Source organism: Ambystoma mexicanum, chromosome 7p, assembly GCF_040938575.1.
Source record: "Ambystoma mexicanum isolate Mex_15411 chromosome 7p, UKY_AmexF1_1, whole genome shotgun sequence".
Taxonomy (NCBI): domain Eukaryota; kingdom Metazoa; phylum Chordata; class Amphibia; order Caudata; family Ambystomatidae; genus Ambystoma; species Ambystoma mexicanum.
In genome coordinates, this window is record NC_090939.1 from 596,928,402 (window position 1) to 596,952,168 (window position 23,767).

The 23,767-nt window shown below is 52.3% G+C and overlaps 1 protein-coding gene across 2 annotated transcripts in view; it reads right to left on the reverse strand.

Annotated features, from left to right (window-relative positions):
- OCA2 (OCA2 melanosomal transmembrane protein) overlaps positions 1-23,767 on the reverse strand; it is a 1,377,074-nt gene that overhangs the window by 805,162 nt on the left and 548,145 nt on the right. The gene's annotated exons all lie outside the window — the stretch shown is intronic.

Here is a 23,767-nt window from a genome sequence, read left to right on the forward strand (position 1 = left end):
CCAGTTTACGGTCACATCCAGTTTTTCACTATTTGATAGATGCTCTGGACGTTTCTTGCATCCTCAGCATAGTCTCCACTCAGTTCAATCAGTAACTGAGTGTCATCAGTGTAATTTGTGAATCTAGTCCCTACTTTGTCCAAAATATTGCACAAAGGATGCAAGTAGATATTAAAGAGTGCGGGGACAGGCACGCTCCCTGAGGGATTCCACAGTTGCACAATATTTGTGTGGAGGATGGCTGTCCCCAGCAAACTCTCGACATCCTACCCGACAAGAAAGACTTCATCCACTCCACAGCTGATAGCGAGCAATGGCCCATGGAGGATAGAGTGGTTAGTCATTGCTTATCATCCAGGAGGTCAAAAGCCGGTGATAAATCGACTAGCATCAGCAAGCCTGCCTTACTCCTGTCCATGTAGTGCAGCATCTGGCTTTGGGGGTCAACTAATGCACACTCTGTGCCATGATATTCTCTAAATCCAGACTGTCTTGGATTAAGTATATTGACCTCATTCAGGTATTTTTGCAGCTACAACCTTCTTGAAATCTTCTGGAATTATCCCATGCAGGAAAGTGGCATTAGTGAAGCGTGTCAGGAATGGTGCAAAGGTGCTTGCATCGTTCAGAATAATTTTAACCACCGGATTATTGCCATTACAAGAAGAAGGGTGCATTTTCCTAAGAAATTCCTCCATGGTCTGTACTGAAATAGCAGAAAAAATTTGGGATTTCTCACTCAAGGGTACCTCAGTATTCTCGGACAGTATAGCTGAAGCCGGGTCTGCCGCAATTTTTGCATGTACCACTGTAATTTTGTCTGTGAAAGCTTGTTGGATGTTAGAACATTCATCCACTTGGGGAAAAAAAGGTCTGACTTCAAGTGGGATTTCTACAAAGTTTTCAAAATGTCCTGTTGAAGGAGCTCTCAAATTCAACGTTAAACATTTTTTTCTTCGCTTTGAAAATATTGTCCAAATGATTTTATTTTCTTCCCTCTTGTTTTTATTCCAATGACGTTCTGCGGTCCTCTTCTCTTGTTTCATCTTACTGAGTTCCGGGGAGAACCAACTATGATGGTTTTGCCTGCGCCCAACCACCTCGGTCTTAACAGGCGCTATATTATTAAGCATGTCCATCATAACAAGATCATATCTTGAGGCCAGGCGTTCTGATGAATCAAGGTCTGATGTATTTGTCATTATCATTAAAGGCAATTATTAACATCGTGCTGCCCAATTTTATCTAAATTCCTACTAGTCACTCTTAAGTGGTTTTCCTTGCGGAGCCTGTTTCCCAGGATCAGACACAGGAAGTAGTGCAAATGGAGTCAACCTGCATGTTCCTAGCTCCGACCCAGTACAGGACATTGCCCTTAACATGTGTCCCCTCGTTATTGTAAACAATTACATCAATATATTGTAGATCTTGCTCCAAAAAGATTGCTTCTTTATCTACAGCATTTCCTTTCCACCTGTTAAAGTTTCCGATAAGAACGGTAGATGTCTTAGTATGCCCATAAACTCCGCACTGAAGTTTGGCATTTCGTTAGGGGGCTGGTAAATTAAAATATGATGGGTGCAATGGACTGGAGAGGAGTTCATTTTTAGGTTTAATAACTCACAGCTCAATCAGTGTTTGGAAGAAGCATAATTCTTCTCTGGCAACAAGTGCCACTCCCTCTCCATTACCGACTCTCTATTCTGTCCAAAAAATGAGAAACACTAGCTTTGACTAAATCAATGATAGGACCACTGGAGTCTTTCAGCCAGGTTTCTGTTAAGACCATGATATCTATAACATTATCCAAGATGTAGTTGTGGATTTCTATGGCTGATTTCCCTAAAGATGTAGTGTTTAACAGGACAACCTTTAGTGTAGCTACATTTAACAGTATAGGTTCCACAACAGCCTTGTCTGACTCTTTAACGTGGGCAACACCAGAAAGGTTAGCAGCATTGTCACATGGAGACTCACTCAAGAGTTTGTGTGCAGGAACATGATATAGCACCAACTGTTTGTGGGCTTACAGTTATCTTCTGCCAGTTTCCCTACTCTTTTAATCACAACACCGCCCCCCCCATTTGCCCATTAACTATTTCCGGGATTGAATAAAATCCCATTGTAGAGAAGACCCATGGGATGCTACGCATTCCTGTAGTTTTATGCCTTTCCAAGTCGTCTGAATGCATCTGTTAGTATTTACCAACAATGTGTTGCATTGTTAGTTGCCGTACAGGAGAGGGGGAAGAAGGTAGTATGTTAGGCTCCATACCTGGGGTCATATGTATAAGGGGGTAACAGGGCTCTGACCACAAACTGCTGAGGTCCATGGGCAACGCCGAGCGTGGAACAACGTGGACTACCACAGACTGGCTAGACCCTGATGTGCTGACGTGCCGGACCAAAGAAAATGAATGCACGTGAACTACAAACAGGATGGGAAAATGTAGTTGTGTAGAGGGTGAATGAGGTGCCCTGCGCACAACAGTTTTTTCAGTTGCAGATAAGATTCCGAGTGGCGCAGTAGGAAGGTTGCTAAAGCACCCAACAGAAATGTAAAACACAGCATTTCAATTACAACAAAATTACATCAATATATTCTAAACATCGAATCTTGGTGTAAAATGTATCTACTTTAGCTAAAAAAGACTTCTAAAATTCAGGATCAAGCATTCTAATAAGTCAGTTCTGTGGGTCAGCGCACGGCATGACTGGGTTTAAATACCACACAGACTGGCTAGACCTTGATGCGCCGACGCAGACGCACCTGCCTGAAGGAAATAAACGCGTGCAAACTAGAAAAAGGATGGGAAATGTACTTCAAGTCGAGCAGAGGGTGAAGGAGGTGGCCTGCGCACAAAGGTTTTTTCAATTAAGATTCAGAGTGGAGCAGTGAAGAGGTAAAGCACTCAACAGCAATTTAAAACACAGTGTTTCAATTACAACAAAATTACATCAATATTCTAAACATCGAATCTAGGTGTAAAATCAATCTAGTTTAGCTGAAAAGACTTCTAAAATTCAGGATCAAGTGTTCTAATAACAAGTCATCTCCCGTTCCTTCCGCTGATTTCTAGCTGTTACAGCTTGAAGTAGATGTAGGTCAATCCTAACTTGTGGAATGGCTTATTTTTGTACATTCTATTTAGCAAGTAGCCTTTTCCATTGCTATAGAGCTATTGTTAGACTAGTCTGAGGATCTCTAAGGATATTTTTCATCATACTGAAAGCCATTGCAAGTTCCTCAGCTTGGGGGATACTGCCTGCTGCATTGGAGGAGTCCGAATTTGAAAGTTAGACCTATATATATTATACCGCGGCGGTTGCCGCACTATAGTTGAGTATCAAGTTCATAGGAAACCCGAAAACATTCATGATGTATTTGGCTGATATTTTGCTAACAAGAGTGTGTCTCAGGCCGCCCGAGACCGGCAGTTTTGGGAACGATTGGTTAAAAAATGGAAAAGTAATAAAACCGACAAAAAAAAGAAATTGCTGTTTACAACTATGGACACGACGCATTTTGGTTGGGCTTGTTTAGGAAACCTATTGGAGCAATATGCAGAGTGGCCATGGACAGTCGGACTGATTGGGGTAACATGTAATTGGGCCATGGCTAGTGAGCTGGAAAGAAGCTAGCGTTTTAAAAGATTCAGAGGGCATGGCCGACGGCCCTGGCCACTTTACATGTCTTTTGGAACCACTAGTCAGGGCTAAAAGGGGGGGCTATAAAGAGATACTGTAAAGGGAATAAACACAGTACTACTCACTATAAAGATGCATATTGAATACAAAAATAGCTGTTTTCCTCAACATGTGATTTTGCTTAATTGTTAAATTCCACCCCCCTCAACCTCATTACTTAATACTTGCAGACCAGTGCAGCGATCTGCCAAGATCAGGATAACATTAAAATCCTCTAAAAGCCCTAGCTAGTGGTTCCAAAATACATGTAGAGTGGCCACGGCCGAAAGCCATGGTCACCGAGTGGGTCCAAAAGAAATATAGGTAGAACATGAACAGTGGACATGGCCTAATGCCCGTAAAAAACAAAACAATGGTACAACAAATCCCAAGAAATTCAGATGTGGGAAGTCATGACCAGCTTAACTCAGCGCGTTTCCGTAGCAAAGCCCATGAGCACAGACAACTTCTAAGAGAAGGGATTCACAATGACATACAAAATGGCATTACGGGGGGCATCCACAGGAGTATGCCAAGTTAAGCTCGTCATCACTTCCCACATTCACTGAATTTCAAGGATTGTGTTGCTTTAAATCTGCACAAATTAACTGCTCCTTAAGGTTTTTTTCAGTGAATTTAAAGGGTTTTGTTATGCCATAGTTTTTTTACAGGCCACTAGCTGTGTCATTTGGCCGTGTCTACTGTACATGTTCCCCCAATATTTTCTTTTGGACCCACTAGGTGGCAAAAAACTTTGGCCATGGCCACTCAACATGTCTTTCAGGCCCACTAGCTAGGGCCTCTGGCCATGGCCAGTGAGCATGGCCTTTGGGCATGCCCACTGTATCTTTTAAAACACTAATTTCTTTCCTGTTCCCTAGTCATGGCCTTCGCACATTACCATGGGCCCCGGCTTTCGGCTGCGTCCCCTTTACATGTTGCCCAAATAGTTTCCTTCCAGTCCAACTAACCATGTCCTTTTGCTGTGGCCAATCTACATATTGCTACAGTAGGTTTCTTAAATGGGACCACTAGCCTACGGACATAGCCACACCACCTAGGTTTCTGTTGGCCACACTGGCCATGGCCTTTCTCAGTCCAATAACTGAGGTTAGTATAACCCTGATAATAGTAATGTACTACAAATATCCCTGGTTATTCGTAAAATAACCCTTCTTATTCATGATCCTGTTTTCTACTATAACCCCGGTTGTGCGAAAAATAACCCTGGTTATGAGAAAACGTTCCAGCTCTGAATTTGGTCATCAGCCCATCTCCAAACCCCCAATTTCACATGGTGTCCTCTTCCCCCCTCCCACATTTCCTCCTCCAAATGGCATTGTTCCACTTTGTTTGCTGCTAGCCCCACTTATTTCAGAAATAACCCTGGTTATCTCTCGCACTGAACAAAAACAAAGAAATTGCGGCTTTTCCATTTCTGGAAAAGCCTCTCTGCTGCAAAGCACCATGGGAGATATAGCTAATTTTGGGAAAAGGGGGCCACTCCTTCTCCGTCACATATTTTAACTACTGGACGGAATAACCCCAGACTCTGTTCAGAAATTGAGTCAATGCGTCGTGCCCAAACTGTTACGTACCCAGTGCGATTCCGTGCAGCAATTTTTGCCTTTTTCTCCATGGGGAGATAAATGGGAGTAGGCCAAAACAGAGTTGTTTAGCTTTTATGAGTAACTCATTTTTTAACAAATCATTCCCAAAATGTCCAATCAGGAGGGTGGGGTGGATTCAGTGGGCTAACAAACTTTTCGTTTGCAAAATGTCAGCCAAATCCATCATGCGAGTCAAGGGTTATTAGCAATGCAATTTTCGGGTTTCCTATGGACCTTGATACTCAACTTAATTATATAAATATTTAAGAAAAAAACGGGACGTTAAGGTTAGAACTTAACGTGACAAAACTTCTGAAATTCAACTAAAGCCACCTTCTTTGCACCCGCTATGACTACAATGATGAAAACACAGTTTACAGTGGACCCTTATTGTGGTAAAATATTCAGTGGGCACGGGAAAACGTCGTTGCCACTGCCCATGGCTAGTTAGTGTTGTACTGTAATCAGTGATTCCATCAGTGATGTCATAGATGATGTAATTAGTGATGTCATCAGAAATGTCGACTGTGATGTTATCATTGTGGTCACATCACTAATACCATCATGTATGACTTCACTGATGGCATCACTGAGAACACCATATACGACAACTATGATTGTTTACCTGATGGCCTCTGACATAAGATCACTCTAGGTACTTGAACATATTTAGACTGCTGTTACATTACGATATATGTGATTTTAGGATTTTTCGAATAGTTCATAACAATGAGTACATTGTGATAAATAGTCAGCTGCTAGACATACATCATATCACTAGTTGTGAAGCTTTCATTTGTAGTAGTTTGTTAAAAGAAGATATCTGAATCATAAGTATGAACGAGTGAGAGATAGAGGAGACCCACTGCCCCCAGGAGTTGTATTCCACCACCCAGGGCGAGATTAAAAGGGAGTAGGAGTGTTAAATGGCAATAGAAGACAAAATAGTTTAACTGCAGGGGCAGAAGCAGGGCGCAGCAGCCTCATGACGGAGGAAGCATAGAATCCAGCATAGAGACAGCACCGGATGTCCAATGTCAGGGTCTGTAATTAAAGGACCATCCATAAACCGTAAGAAAACCGTGTCTGTGTACAGGATTTCAGCTCTGGCAGTTGGTGAGTGGAGAGCGGATGTCATCTGTGATTTCATCTGTGATGTCATCATTGCGGTCATAGGCTGCGCAAAAGAGGGCGCAAAGCTAAGGTAGATTTAGCTGAATTTCAAGGGCTTTGTTGTGTTAAGTTCTCACTTTAACATCCCTGCAACAAAAGGTTTTTCCTTGAATTTCCAAATTTTTTTTTTTACAATATATTGATCACCTTGATGTCCCTGCAACTAAAGTTTTTTCCTTGAATTTCCAAGGTTTTGTTATGCCATTGTTTTTTTTCATAACAGTGGCCACGCCCTCCAGCCATGCACACTTTATTTTTAAAATCACTCCCAGACCACTAGCCATGGCCTATATATAGATAGATATATGTATATATGAAAATTAAAAGACTGCATACCTTGGTACGCTAGTGGACGCACTCCCCAGAGAAGCAGAGCGAGAGATGATCTCTCAATCAGCGTGGAATGATAGACCACAAGTTCCACGACAACAGTAATTTACTGAGTATAGCGTGGACAGGAAAAAAAGACAAGCAACAACGTGTTTCACGGTTAGCAAACAGCTTGATCACATACAAAGGAAACGTCACAGAAGTACGTCTTATGTATAGTGTTATATCTTTATGACCCCATTGAGGTAGATTGTGCACTCTATGATAAAAACACCTCTTTCTAACTGACATATGTAGACATCTTGGCATGACGCTAAGCATTTAATTAACATGCCTCCCCAAGACAATAGTTATGCCAAGACAATTCGGTTTCAAAATTAATATAATGCTAAATGCAATTATAAATGAACAAAATTGCTCAGGCAATACATTAATCGCAGATTAAAGTGTATAGTGCATACCTGATTCTATAGCTAAATAGTCAATATATAATGCTCCACATACCAGTGATCCGGTGTGAATAAAATACAAAATACAGTACTCAAGCACAAATTGCTTATAAATGAACAGAAACCGCAACAGTCTCATAAGAAAACTGATGTATAACATATCATATGACAATAAAGTGCCTAGTGCAATTCAGTGGAAGCATCTATTAAGCAATAAAGTTCATGGTTAAAATTGAATGCGCAAAATCGCCATTAAATATAGTGCATTTGTTCTATATCATAGTAATACGATTTGAACCTCTAACTGCAGTCCAATTGCTTTTCAATGCAAACATTGGTTTAACCTTAAGGTACATTGTGCACTATTTAGTGGTATAATACTCTGATTCAATAAAGTGCATGGTGCAAATGTAATATTGTTAGGTCATAGAATTCAAACCTCATGCTGAAGTCCATTGGCTGGAAGTATAATGCGATGCAAAATTTAGATGTAGGGCAGGCAATATTTATCTCTACAACTCTCATGGTTCCCAATAAAGTATCCTGATTATTTCTGTGGTCTCATTAGCCATCTCGTATCCAGCAAAATACCAAAACCTTACTTGTGGCCAATGGGACCCCTTATAGATAAATGGTGTGATACTAAATAGGAAGCCGAGAGATTCACCAATAGGAGAATTGAATACCAATATATACCAATCTGTTTCCCTGAAATTTGCTTAATTCCTGTCTCGACCGTCATCATTTTCTATAGAATCGTAACCTAAGATGTTAAAACAATGTCCAAGTGTGCTGGTTTCCCTTATAACAAAAGCAGTCCTAAAATCATGATGGGAAGAACACATATATACAACTAAGTAGAAAGTAACTCTACTGAATAAAAAGATGTTTTTCAATGGAACAAAAATAAGCTAAATCCTCTCAAAAAGGGACTCTACATATAAACATTTGGCAACAATAACCGTGTTAATGTAGTTACACCTAGAAAGATTCAATGCTTCTATAACAAGGATTCTTGTAATAGATCCACTGTGTAGCAGGAGGCACAATCACTTCCAGACATTATAGCTGTGAGAAGCCAAGAGAGGGGAGAGGAAAAAAAAGACAGGAGAAAGGACACAAACAGACCAAAATATCAAGCACTGTTTCAAATATACTTACAAACAAAATGCATAAATAGATACATGGGTGGTAATTCATGTGCCCAAGGTGTTGTACAATTCTTCATCCAAATTGTGTCCACTGGGCTTCTTTGCCTCCAAGTCTAGGATGCATTTGGTTTCAAGTTGGCATAACTGTAGTTCACGATTTCCTCCTCTGGGAGGTTCTTGAAGTGTGTGAATACCAAAAAATGTCAACCCATCCAGTTGATCTCCGTGAGTTTTTTTGATATGCAAGGCCATTGGGCATGCAGGATTTATGCTCATGATGGAATGTATGTGTTGGGAGAATCCTGAGTTTGAGTTTGCCAATAGTACTGCCCATTTATGATATGATATGATCGGTTATTTATAACGCGCTTAATACCCAGCGGTTTCTAAGCGCGGACCCGGGAATCGAACCTGTGTGGCTCTGTGCCATCTTGCTTCCAAGACGGGAACGGTGCTGCTGAGCTATCCTCCAGAGACAATACCATTTTTTGCATGGACAAGAAAGAACATATACCACATATTCAGTATTACAGGTTATCCGAGACTTGATTTTAATATCTTTCGCTAAAATAGGATGGTGATAGCTCGATAAATTAGTGTCATATTGGCAGGCTTTGCAATTCATACATCTATGAAACTAAGAGGTACATTTACTGAGCCATGCACCTGCTGTGATGTTGACGTTTGGAGTCATATAGCTTGACACCAAGCTGTCTTTTAGAGACACAGATTTACGAAAAGTGATATTAATTATCTCGCCAATATTACAGCCCAAATGTTCATCAGGTTTTAACACATGCCAGTGTCTATTCATAATTTGATGGATGTTGATTGACTCCTCTACATAGGCGAGAATCAAAACGTATGGTTTTATCATCCTGGGTCGTGTTTTGAGTTGAATTAGATACCAATAGTGAGTCACGATCTTGCTCACGTGCTTGATAAATGCCCTTTCGAGAACCTTATTTGGGTATACACGGAGCCAAAATCTTTGCGCCATCACGGCTCATTCTCTGTCGAAGGTTTCGATTTGAGTACAATTCCTTCGACTTCTTATGAACTCACCATAAGGTATACTCCATTTTAAAGATGATGGATGGTTACTGGTGTCATGTAATGGTGTATTGGAGCTTGTGGGTTTTCTGTATAATACTGTAATGAGTTCACCTTGATCCACTTTGACAAAACCTCCAAAAGAAACATATATATATATATATATTCAATGAAAAAACTTTGTTAAAGGGACGTTATGGTTCCAAGTAAAACCGAAAAACCCTTGAAATTCGTCAGTTATGGTAAGCTAAGCAACCATAACTCACTCCACCACCGTGCACTGCTAAGACTAACACCCAGGACATCAAAGATGACATCACAAATGTCATTGATGACATCATAACGTCCCTTTGACAAAGTTTTTTCAGTGAATTTCATAGGTTTTTAGTAGCGCAACTTAACCATAACGTCCCTTTAACAAAGTTTTTTCAGTGAATTTCATAGGTTTTTAGTAGCGCAACTTAACCATAACGTCCCTTTAACAAAGTTTTTTCATTGAATTTCGTCTTTTTTTTTCTTTACTGAATTTTATAGGTTTTTATTAGTGCAACGCCACCATAACATCTTTTTCAATAGATGAAGACCACTAGCATCTTAGGTCCTCAAAGTGGGAACCCCGGGTGGTAAAAAAAAAAAAGATTTTCCTTCCTACACCGGGATGCCAGCGGCATCCCGGTGTATGAAGGAAAATCTTTTACCAAGATGGCCACAATGGAAAGGGCAGGCGGGGTGTATAAAGAGAACACAACAGGGCATGAGCGGGTGGTGGGGGGAAACAGGGGAGACAAATGGGCATGAGCGGGGTGAGAGGAAACAGGGCACAAACGGGGTATGAGCAGGGGGTGGGGGGGAAGGGAGGAAACACGGGGCATGAGCAGGGGTAGGGGGAACACGAGAGCGACACGGGGCATGAGCAGCGGGTGGGGGGAAGAGAGGAGACACAGGGCATGAGCGGGAGGTGGGGAGGAACACGAGGGAGACACGGGGTATGAGCAGGGGGTGGGGAGGAACACGAGGGAAACACGGGGCATGAGCGGGGGGGTGGAGGGTAAACAGGGCACACACGGGGCATGAGCGGGGGGTGTACACAAGGCTCACACGGGACATGAGCGGGGGGTGGGGGAAAGGAGAGAGACACGGGGCATGAGCGGGGGTGGGGGGAACAGGGCACACACAGGGCATGAGCGGGGTGTGGGGGGAACAGGGAACACAGGGCATGAGCTGGGGGGGTGGGGGCAACAGGGCACATGGGGCATGAGCGGGGGGTGGGGGAAAGGAGAGCGACACGGGGCATGAGCGGTGGGTGGGAACACGAGGCAGACACGGGGCATGAGTGGGTGGGGGTTAACATGAGGGAAACACGGGGCATGAGCGGGGGGGGTGGGGGGAACACGAATGAGACACGGGGCATGAGCGGGGGCAACAGGAGACATGGGGCATGAGCGTGGGTGAGGGGGTACACGAGGGAGACAGGGCATGAGTGGGGGGTGGGGGGAACACGAGGGAGACACGGGGAATGAGCTGGAGGTGGGGGAAACAGGGGAGACATAGGGCATGAGCGGGGGGTGGGGGCAACAGGAGACACGGGGCATGAGCGGGGGTGAGGGGGTACACGAGGGAGACACGGGGCATGAGCGGGAGGGGGTGGGGGGAACACAAGGGAGACACGAGGCATGAGCGGGGGTGGGGGGAACACGAGGGAGACACGAGGCATGAGCGGGGGTGGGGGGAACAGGAGACACGGGGCATGAGCGGGGGTGGGGGGAACACGAGACACGGGGCATGAGTGTGGGGGTAATACGGGGTATGAGCGGGGGGGTGCGGGGAACACGAGGGAAACGCGGGGCATGAGCAGGGAGTGGGGGTACAGGAGGGAAACACGGGGCATGAACGGGGGGTGGGGGTACAGGAGGGAAACACGGGACATAACCGGAGGGTGGGGGGAACAGGGCACACACAGGGCATGAGCGGGGTGTGGGGGGAACAGGGAACACAGGGCATGAGCGGGGGGGTGGGGCAACAGGGCACACGGGGCATGAGCGGGGGGGTGGGGGAAAGGAGAGCGACACGGGGCATGAGCGGGGGGTGGGTGGGAACACGAGGCAGACACGGGGAATGAGTGGGTGGGGGTTAACATGAGGGAAACACGGGGCATGAGCGGGGGGTGGGGGGAACACGAATGAGACACGGGGCATGAGCGGGGGCAACAGGAGACACATGGGGCATGAGCGTGGGTGAGGGGGTACACGATGGAGACAGGGCATGAGTGGGGGTGGGGGGAACACGAGGGAGACACGGGGAATGAGCTGGAGGTGGGGGAAACAGGGGAGACATAGGGCATGAGCGGGGGGTGGGGGCAACAGGAGACACGGGGCATGAGCGGGGGTGAGGGGGTACACGAGGGAGACACGGGGCATGAGCGGGAGGGGGTGGGGGGAACACGAGGCATGAGCGGGGGGAACACGAGGGAGACACGAGGCATGAGCGGGGGTGGGGGGAACAGGAGACACGGGGCATGAGCAGGGTGTGGGGGGAACACGAGGGAGACACGGGGCATGAGTGTGGGAGTAATACGGGGTATGAGCGGGGGGGGTGCGGGGAACACGAGGGAAACACGGGGCATGAGCGGGGAGTGGGGGTACAGGAGGGAAACACTGGGCATGAAAGGGGGGTGGGGGTACAGGAGGGAAACACGGGACATAACCGGAGGGTGGGGGGGAGCAACAGGAGACACGGGGCATGAGCGGATGGTGGGGGGGCAACAGGAGACACGGGGCATGAGCGGGGGTGGGGGGTACATGAGGGAAACACGGGGCATGAGCGGGGGGTAGGGGAGACACGGGGCATGAGTGGGGGTGGGGGGAATAGGAGAGAGAAATGGGGCATGAGCAGGGGTGGGGGTGGGGGGAACAGGGGAGACACGGGGCATGAGCTGGGGGTGGGGGTAACACAAGGGAGACACAGTGCATGAGCGGGGGAAAGCAGGGAGACATGGGGCATGAGCGGGGGTGGGGGGAACAGGGGAGACACAGGGCATGAGCGGGGGGTGGGGGTTAACAGGTGAGACACAGGGCATGAGCAGGGGGGTAACACGAGGGAGACACAGTGCATGAGCGGGGGTGGGGGGAAAGGAGGGAGACACGGGGCATGAGCGGGGGTGGGGGGGAACAGGGGAGACACGGGGCATGAGCGGGGGTGGGGAGGAACAGGGGAGACACGGGGCATGAGCGGGGGTGGGGGGAACAGGGGAGACACGGGGCATGAGTGGTGGGTGGGGGGGTAACAGGGGAGACACGGGACATGAGCGGGGGAGGGGGTTAACAGGGGAGACACGGGGCATGAGCAGGGGTGTGGGGGGTAACACGAGGGAGACACGGGGCATGAGCGGGTGGGGGTAACACGAGGGAGACACGGGCATGAGCGGGGGGTAACAAGGGAGACACGGGGCATGAGCGGGGGTGGGGGAACAGGGCACACGGGGCATGAGCGGGGGTGGGGGGAACAGGGGAGACACGGGGCATGAGCGGGGGTGGGGGGAAGGAGGGAGACACGGGGCATGAGCGGGGTGGGGGGAAGGAGGGGGACACTGGGCATGAGCGGGGTGGGGGGAAGGAGGGGGACACGGGGCATGAGCGGGGGGTGGGGGAACAGGGCACACGGGGCATGAGTGGGGGTGGGGGGAACAGGGGAGCCACGGGGCATGAGCGGGGGGAAGGAGGGAGACACGGGGCATGAGCGGGGTGGGGGGGAAGGAGGGGGACACGGGGCATGAGCGGGGGTGGGGGAAGGGGAGAGTCACGCGGGGGGTGGGGAGAAGGGGAGAGACACGGGGCATGAGCGGGGGGTTGGGGGGAGGGACACAGGGCATGAGCGGGGGGTGGGGGGGAAGGAGGGAGACAGGGCATGAGCGGGGGGTGGGGGGAAGGGGAGAGAGACATGGAGCATGAGCGGGGGAACAAGGCACACACGGGGCATGAGCAGGGGGTGGGGGGAACAGGGCACACATGGGGCATGAGCGGGGGGTGAGGGAAAGGAGAGAGACATGGGGCATGAGCGGGGGTGGGGGGGAACACGAGGGAGACAGGGCATGAGCGGGGGGTGGGGGTAACATGAGGGGAAACACGGGGCATGAGCGGGGTGTGGGGAACACGAGGGAGACACGGGGCATGAGTGGGTGTGGGGGCAACAGGAGACACACGGGGCATGAACGGAGGGGGTGGGGGTACAGGAGGGAAACACGGGACATAACCGGAGGGTGGGGGGGAGCAACAGGAGACACGGGGCATGAGCGGATGGTGGAAGGGCAACAGGAGACACGGGGCATGAGCGGGGGTGGGGGGTACATGAGGGAAACACGGGGCATGAGTGGGGGGTGGGGGGAACAGGGGAGACACGGGGCATGAGCGGGGGTGGGGGGAATAGGAGAGAGAAATGGGGCATGAGCAGGGGTGGGGGTGGGGGGAACAGGGGAGACACGGGGCATGAGCTGGGGTGGGGGTAACACAAGGGAGACACGGTGCATGAGCGGGGGAAAGCAGGGAGACACGGGGCATGAGCGGGGGTGGGGGGAACAGGGGAGACACGGGGCATGAGCGGGGGTGGGGGGTAACACAAAGGAGACACGGGGCATGAGTGGGGGGTGGGGGGAGTAACAGGGGAGATACGGGGCATGAGCGGGGGTGGGGGTTAACAGGTGAGACACAGGGCATGAGCAGGGGGGTAACACGAGGGAGACACGGTGCATGAGCGGGGGGTGGGGGGAAGAGAGGGAGACACGGGGCATGAGCGGGGGTGGGGGAACAGGGGAGACACGGGACATGAGCGGGGGAGGGGGTTAACAGGGGAGACACGGGGCATGAGCAGGGGGTGGGGGGTAACACGAGGGAGACACGGGGCATGAGCGGGTGGGGGGTAAAACGAGGGAGACACGGGCATGAGCGGGGGTAACAAGGGAGACACGGGGCATGAGCTATGGGTGGGGGGAACAGGGGAGACACGGGGCATGAGCGGGGGTGGGGAAACAGGGCACACGGGGCATGAGCGGGGGTGGGGGGAACAGGGGAGACACGGGGCATGAGCGGGGTGGGGGGAAGGAGGGAGACACGGGGCATGAGCGGGGTGGGGGGAAGGAGGGGGACACGGGGCATGAGCGGGGTGGGGGGAAGGAGGGGGACACGGGGCATGAGCGGGGGGTGGGGGAAGGGGAGAGACACGCGGGGGGTGGGGGGGAAGGGGAGAGACGCGGGGCATGAGCAGGGGGTGGGGGGGAAGGGGAGAGACACAGGGCATGAACGGGGGGTGGGGGAAAGGAGGGAGACACAGGGCATGAGCGGGGGTTGGGAGGAAGGGGAGAGAGACATGGAGCATGAGCGGGTGGAACAGGGCACACACGGGGCATGAGCAGGGGGTGGGGGGAACAGGGCACACATGGGGCATGAGCGGGGGGTGAGGGAAAGGAGAGAGACATGGGGCATGAGCGGGGGCGGGGGGGAACACGAAGGAGACTGGGCATGAGCGGGGGTGGGGGGAACACGAGGGAGACAGGGCATGAGCAGGGGGTGGGGGTAACATGAGGGAAACAGGGCATGAGCGGGGTGTGGGGAACACGAGGGAGACACTGGGCATGAGTGGGTGTGGGGAACATGAGGGAGACACACGGGGCATGAGCGGGGTGTGATGGGGTACACGAGGGAGACAGGGCATGAGTGGGGGGTGGGGATACACAAGCGAGACACAAGGCATGAGCGGGAGGGGGTGGGGGAACACGAGGGAGACACGAGGCATGAGCGGGGGTGGTGGGAACACGAGGGAGACACGGAGCATGAGCGGGGGTGGGGGCAACAGGAGACACGGGGCATGAGCGTGGGTGGGGGTAACACGAGGGAGACATGGGGCATGAGCGGGGGTAACACGGGGGAAGATCGGGGGGTGCAGAGAACACAAGGGAAACACGGGGCATGATTGGGGGTGTGGGGGTACAGGAGGGAAACACGGGGCATGAGCGGGGTTGGGGGTACAGGAGGGAAACACAGGACATGACCGGAGGGTGGGAGGGGCAACAGGAGACACGGGGCATGAGCAGAGGGTGGGAAGGGCAACAGGAGACACGGGGCATGAGTGGGGGTACATGAGGGAAACACGGGGCATGAGCGGGGGGTGGGAGGAACGGGGGAGACACGGGGCATGAGCGGGGGTGGGGGGAACAGGGGAGACACAGGGCATGAGCGGGGGTGGGAGGGGTAATACAAGGGAGACACGGGCCATGAGCGGGGGGTGGGGGGAACAGGGGAGACACGGGGCATGAGCGGGGGTGGGGGGGAACAGGGGAGACACGGGGCATGGGCGGGGGTGGCGGGGGAACAGGGGAGACAGGGCATGAGCGGGGGTGGGGAGGTAACACGAGGAAGGCACGGGGCATGAGAGGGGGGTGGGGGTAACAAGGGAGACACGGGGCATGAGTGGGTGGTGGGGGAAAGCAGGGAGACACGGGCATGAGTGGGGGGTGGGGGGTAACAGGGGAGACACGGGCATGAGCGGGGGTTAACAGGAGAGACACGGGGCATGAGCAGGGGGGGTAACACGAGGGAGACACGGTGCATGAGCGGGGGTGGGGGGAAAGGAGGGAGACACGGGGCATGAGCGGGGGTGGGGGGAAGGGGAGAGACACACGGGGTATGAGCGGGGGGTGGGGGGAAGGTGAGAGACATGGGGCATGAGCGGGGGGTGGGGGGAAGGGGAGAGATGGGGCATGAGCGGTGGGGGGAAGGGGAGAGACACACGGGGCATGAGCGGGGGGTGGGGGGAAGGGGAGAGACACATAGGGCATGAGCGGGGGGTGGGGGGAAGGGGAGAGAGACACGGGGCATGAGTGGGGGTTGGGGGGAGGGGAGAGACACTGGGCATGGGCGGTGGATGTGGGGAAGGGGAGAGACACACGGGGCATGAGCGGGGGGTCGTGGGGAAGGGGAGAGACACGGGGCATGTGCGGGGGGTGGGGGGAAGGGGAGAGACATGGGGCATTAACGGGGGGTGGGGGGAAAGGAGGGAGACACGGGGCATGAGCGGGGGTGGGGGGAGGGGGGAGAGAGACACAGGGCATGAGCGGGGGGTGGGGGAAGGGGAGAGAGACACGGGGTGGGGGAAGGGGAGAGAAACACGGGGCATGAGCGGGGGGAAGGGGAGAGATACACGGGGCATGAGCGGGGGGTGGGGGGAAGGGGAGAGAGACACGGGGCATGAGCAGGGGTGGGGTGGGGGATGGTGAGAGACACGGGGCATGAGCAGGGGTGGGGGGGAAGGGGAGAGACACGGGCATGAGCAGGGGGTGGGGGGAAGGGGAGAGACACGGGGCATGAGCGGGGGGTGGGGGGGAAGGGGAGAGACACGGGGCATGAGCGGGAGGTGGGGGGGAAGGGGAGATACATGAGGCATGTGCGGGGGTGGGGGGAAGGGGAGAGACAGGGCAAGAGGGGGTTGGGGGAAGGGGAGAGACACGGGGCATGAGCGGGGGGTGGGGGGAAGGGGAGAGACAGGGCATGAACGGGGAGTAGGGGGGGAGGGGAGAGACACATGGGACATGAGCAGGGGGTGGAGGGGAAGGGGAGAGGCACATAGGGCATGAGCGGGGGGTGGGGGAAAGGGGAGAGAGACACGGGGCATGAGCGGGGGGTGGGGGGAAGGGGAGAGAGACACGCGGCATGAGCGGGGGGGGTGGGGGAACAGTAGGGAGACCTGGGGCATGAGCAGGGGATGGGGTGAAGGGGAGACAAACACGGGGCATGAGCGGTGGGTGGGGGGGGAGGGAAGAGACACACGGGGCATGAGCAGGGGGTGGGGGGAAGGGGAGATATACGGGGCATGAGCGGGGGGTGGGGGGAAGGGGAGAGACACGGGGCATGAGCGGGGGTGGAGGGGAAGGGGAGAGAGACACGGGGCATGAGCAGGGGGTGGGGGGAAGGGGAGAGACACGGGGCATGAGCAGGGGGTGGGGGGAAGGGGAGAGACACGGGGCATGTGTGGGGGTGGAGGGGAAGGGGAGAGACACGGGGCATGAGCAGGGGGTGGGGGGAAGGGGAGAGAGACACGGGGCATGAGCGGGGGGTGGGGGAAGGGGAGAGACACGGGGCATGAGCGGGGGTGGGGGAAGGGGAGAGAGACACGGGGCATGAGCGGGGGGAAGGGGAGAGAGACACGGGGCATGAGCGGGGGGTGGGGGAAGGGGAGACACGGGGCATGAGCAGGGGTGGGGGAAGGGGAGAGAGACACGGGGCATGAGCGGGGGGAAGGGGAGAGATACACGGGGCATGAGCGGGGGGTGGGGGGTAGGGGAGAGAGACACGTGGCATGAGCGGGGTTGGGGTGGGGGGAAGGCGAGAGAGACACGGGGCATGAGCGGGGGTTGGGGGAACAGTAGGGAGACACGGGGCATGAGCGGGGGTGGGGGGAAGGGGAGACACATGGGGCATGAGCGGGGGTGGGGGGAAAGGCGAGTGACATGGGGCATGAGCGGGGGCTGGGGGGAGGGGAGAGACACGGGGCATGAGCAGGGGGTGGGGGGAGGGGAGAGAGACAAGGGGCATGAGCAGGGGGTGGGGGAAGGGGAGAGACACGGGGCATGAGCAGGGGGTGGGGGTAACATGAGGGAGACACGGGGCATGAGCGGGGGATGGGGGTAACAGGGGAGACAGGGCATGGGTGGGGGGTAACACAAGGGAGACACGGGGCATGAGCGGGGGTGGGGGGGTAACACGAGGGAGACACGGGGCATGAGCGGGGGTGGGGGGAAGGGGAGACACAGGGCATGAGCAGGGGGTGGGGGGAAGGGGAGAGACACAGGGCATGAGCGGGGGGTGGGGGAAGGGGAGAGACACGGGGCATGAGCAGGCGGTGGGGGGAAGTGGAGAGACACACGGGGCATGAGCGGGGGAAGGGGTGAGATACACAGGGCATAAGCGGGGGGTGGGGGGCAAGGGGAGAGACACACGGGGCATGAGCGGGGGGTGCGGGGGAAGCTTCAGAGAGACACGGGGCATGAGCGGGGGGTGTGGGGGAAGGAGGGAGACATGGGGCATGAGCGGGGGGTGGGGGGAAGGGGAGAGAGACACGGGGCATAAGCGGGCGGTAGGGGGAAGGGGAGAGACACACGGGGCATGAGCGGGGGGTGGGGGAAGGGGAGAGACACAGGGTATGAGCGGGGGGAAGGGGAGAGAGACACGGGGCATGAGCGAGGGGTGGGGGAAGGGGAGAGACACAGGGCATGAGCGGGGGTGGGGGAAGGGGAAAGAGACAGGGCATGAGCGGGGGGTGGGGGGACAGTAGGGAGACACAGGGCATGAGCGGGGGTGGGGGGAAGGGGAGAGACACGGGGCATGAGCGGGGGTGGGGGGGAAGGGGAGAGACACGGGGCATGAGTGGGGGAGGGGAGAGACACGGGGCATGAGTGGGGGGTAGGGGAGAAACACGGGGAATGAGTGGGGGGTAGGGGGAAAGAGGGAGACACGGGGCATGAGCGGGGGGTGAGGGGAAGGGGAGAGACATGGGGCATGAGTGGGGGGTGGGGGGTAACACGAGGGAGACACGGGGCATGAGCGGGGGTGGGGGAAGGGGAGACACGGGGCATGAGCGGGGGGTGAGGGGAAGGGGAGAGAGACACTGGTCATGAGCGGGGGATGGGGGAACACTAGGGAGACACAGGGCATGAGCGGGGGTGGGGGGAAGGGGAGAGACACACGGGGCAGGGGGGAAGGGGAGAGACACAGGGCATGAGCGGGGGGTGGGGGGAGTGGAGGGACACAGGGCATGAGCGGGGGGTGCGGTTGAAGTGGTGAGAAACACGGGGCATGAGCGGGGGAAGGGGTGAGACACACAGGGCATGTGCGGGGGGGAAGGGGAGACACAGGGCATGAGCGGGGTGTGGGGGGGAAGCTTCAGAGAGACACGGGGCATGAGCGGGGGTGGGATTGGAAGGGGAGAGAGCATGAGCGGGGGGAACAGTAGGGAGACACGGGGCATGAGTGGGGGCGAAGGAGGGAGACACGGGGCATGAGCGGGGTGGGGGAAGGGGAGAGACACGTTGCATGAGCGAGGTGTGGGGGGAAGGGGAGAGACATGGGGCATGAGCGGGGGTGGGGGGAAGGGGAGAGACACGGGGCATGAGCGGGGGTGGGGGCAAGGGGTGAGACACGGGGCATGAGTGGGGGTGGGAGGGAAGGGGAGAGACACACGGGGCAGGGGGTGGGGGAGAGGAGAGAGATACAGGGCATGAGCGGGGGGCAGGGGGGGAAGGGGAGAGACACACGGGGCATGAGCAGGGGTGGGGGGAACAGTAGGGAGACACGGGGCATGAGTGGGGGGCGGGGGGGTGAAGGAGGGAGACATGGGACATGAGCGGGGGGTAACGGGAAAGAGAAAACGGAGCATGAGCGGGGGTGGGAGGAACACACGGAGAATCAGTGAGCGGTGGGGGACATGGGAGACAGGGGCCATGAGCGGGCGGTGGGGGGAACAAGAGAGACACAAGGGCCTGTGCCTCACCGCCTTTGCAGCGCCGATGCAGGGCCGACGCAGCCCACATCTACACTGTGCAAGCAGCAGATCCCACTCCGATAAACAAAGATGGCGGGCGTCTCTGAAAATAGACGCACTGCACGCTTCACGGCAGCCAATAGAAAAGCACGTCAGATGTCCGCGGACATCACGCAAGCTGCTTGCCCAATCACCGCCCTGTCCGCGGAAGTGTGTCCGCAAAGCGAACACAGATATCACTAATTTTTTTTCTGACCTACTTTTTGGTCATTTAAAAAAAAACTACTGGACGGATTTTCACCAAATTTGCAAAAGCACGCTTTCAGGACCAAGCCGCTGCTCCTGGTCCAAATTTGGTGAAAATCTGTCCAGCGGTTTGAGCTGTAGGCGCAAGCAACGTTTTTTTCCCATTCAGTCTATGGGGGGAAAAAAACATTTGGGACCCCCGCTATAACTTTGCCCCCCCCCCGGACCAAACCTCACCAAACTTTGCAAAAAAATTCAGAGTGGGCCATATACTTTTTTTTTTTGCAAAGTTTGGTGTGGATTCGTCCAGGGGGAGCGAAGTTATAAGCCGCCCAAAAAGTGCTCTTCCTATGGAAACAGCAACTTAACCATAACTACATGGCCACTACCGTGGCCATGTAATATATACACACACACACACACACCCACACACCCACATTTTAAAAAAATCGAATACAGAGGCAGTGATCTAGAGAAAAGTGTTGCATTTCCAGACATGCCGTTTTCTCGAAAGGTAGGAGCCACAGGAGCAACATCAGGCACGAAGCTGTGCCTGTCGCAATGTACAGATTTTCAGTCATGTGGGCATTGGAACAGTCTGCCCGCTTGCAAAGACTAGGGAGCATGATCGAGAAGAATAAGGATCTGGGGCAAAAACAGAGGGGGCCGAGTTGATTTAAAAATCAATTGTGTGAATAAATCTTGAGATAGTAACAGCTGTTTTTGCCCTTTACCCCCATCACTTCACTTCCTGGGGTGCAGGGGGTTGAGCGGGGGAGTATTTCCATAGCATATAATGCAAACCATCCGTTTTTGGTGCTCCATAGTCTGACCAATACGTATATAAGTATTGTCAAAATAAAGATTTGCCTACATCAGAATTTCATCAGGTGGGCATGCTGGTATTAAAACAGGTCTTGGGTTTCATAGCACGCGCATTCGCAGTCAGACCACATCTCACCTTTTCTGTCTCCTATCCCTTGAATCCCAGCTTTAGATTTCTTTACCCTCCCCATTTCTCCTCAATTGTTCGAGCTCTCCTTTTTCATTTGCCCTTCCTTTTTCCCATGACCAATCTCTTTATATGCCTTCTCTTGCCTAATAAGCTTTTTCTGCTCTCCTTCTTTCACACTTTTGCGTACTTATTTACTTTCCCACCCCCTTCCCTTTTTTTGTTTTACAAGCCCTCTTCTCCCATTAGGATTATGGCATACAGCAGGTCTTGTTTGAGTGATCGCTGCTACTGGACTCCTCTCCACTAAAAAAGTACGGATGCAATCCATCCCTCTCGCAAACAATCTCACAAAGTATGCATTGAGGTATGCAGTTGTCTGCAGCCTGGAGAGCAGTTGTTTTGGATTGAATAATGCTATGTATAATATAGCCCAACATGTTCCTGGAGCAAAGACTTGATATTTTAGCTAGTTTGTATGGCTTTGGCAATCTGACTCTGAACTGGAGGTGAACTTCCAGCGATGGCTTCTGCGTGGTACTGTGCTATGTGGGACATGGCAGAAATGGCGAATAAATTCTACAGGGTATCTATCCATCAGTGCTTTACTGTGCTCACCAAACTACAGAAAGCAAAAATGCCACGTTTTCTTTTTCCGATTTACTCAGCAGGTATATGTGGGGGGTGGGTAAGGATAATTAAACATATAAGGGGTCATTGGAAAGGGTTGTGGGGCTCTCCCCCAGCATATAACTGTGAAAATCAGAAAAAAAGAAAAATTTGGCATTTTTTGCAGTTAGTATTCTTTGGTCGCACTAATCACACAGATTCCTTCTACCATCACATTTCAGATGAAGGTTTATTCCAAGCCTTTCAAAGCCACCCTATCTTTGCTGGTAAATGGTAATATATTAATGTATTCACCCCACATTTCATGCTTTTTTCCTTCCAGGGTGAAGTTTGTGTTTTTAATAAGGACTATTTTTATAGAAAAATTCTTGGACATTGCAAGCCCGGCCTTTGAATTTGGTGTGGGCTGCAAGTCCAAACAAAATATGGGACAAGAACCACCAAATTCGCAGTTGCAGAAACATACAGCTTAAGTTAGCAAAAAAGGGCTGATGACCATGGATACATGTAAAAAATGTGTAGTTCACATAAAATGGAAGATCCCTGCCAGCCAAAAAAAGTGAGGCAAAAGAAGAAACATTCTACAGGCGCAGGTTAGCTCAATTACAATGTAAATCCATTTTGGTGGAAGAGATGCCACGAGAATGTTTGACAAAGGAACAATAACTAAGAACCGAGGAGGGAAAATAACTTTAGATAAAGCAAATACCAAATAGGTTTATAAAGAGATACTGCAAAGGGAATAAACGCAGTACTCCTCACTATAAAGATGCATATTCAATAAAAAATGGCTGCCTTATCTTCATTACTTTAACACTTGCAGACCAGTGCGGCAATCTGCCAAGATCAGGATACGACATTCCAAATCCTCTAGGACTACAGCAGCGCAGCCAGCTGTTATGCGAATGATATGTAGGTGTGAAACAAACCACGAGTTCTCAACTCGGTCATAAACCAACCTGTTTAAGACCACTCCAAAAAAGGAATGCCTTTTTTAGGCTGCCTTGATGTAGCCTTCAACGGTTGGGATATTGGGGGGATGCAGTTCTCAAAGTCACCTCCACCCTACCATGATCCATCAAGGTTTAACCATTCCGAATCCCACCTTAAGCCACTTCTACTCTACCCACAACCCCATGGCCATGGCATGAAATTAATCCCATCCCTTCTCCTGTGTTCACCATGGCACCTGCACAGCCCCCTCACAACATCCAACACCCCCCTTCGCTCCCACATACTTACCTTCTAAAAAGCCCGCTCACTGCCGTGACAACTTCCTGCTTCCAGCTGACAGTCATGTTGCAGCAGGCGGGTTTTAGACGGTCTTTGGTATTAAGTCTTTTTGATGTGCATACAAAAAAGTGCACGGTCAAAAGACTGGCTACCTATTTTTCTTCCAGTCCCCTCAATATCTATATCCATTTATGAATCTACTTGCTATTCTTACATTAGGGCATTACTTCTTAAGTACTTATCCCACCATTTACAGTCTCACACAGAATGTCAGAAAGATTGGTTTAAGAAAATATGTACATCGTTGTGCGACAGCTTACGTTTACTTCACATATTAACTTAATTTACTTAATCAAAATCAATGCTTGCATTAAGTTATCCAAAAAAGAGGCTGCATCTCTTTTCCTACTATAGACTTCTATATGTGCCTTTGGAGGACAGGCTCTCAGAGCGGGTAGGTGAAAAAGTAAGCTTTTTTGGGCAAATATTTGCCACCATCTTAGAGAGGATATGCTGACAATTGTCTTTAGCGTAAATCAACACAGACTTTTGGCAATGGGTTTTTTGGCCCAAGTAACATTAGCATATTTGCATTTCAGGTGAAAAAGGCAGTACACTATGTGCAGATTTAAGTGAACTGGTAGCAGGATATGGAACTACATAACAGATGTTGAAGAATGGTGATGAAGCAGATGTTTGAAAGATCCCTTTCAAAAGGAAACGTTTAAC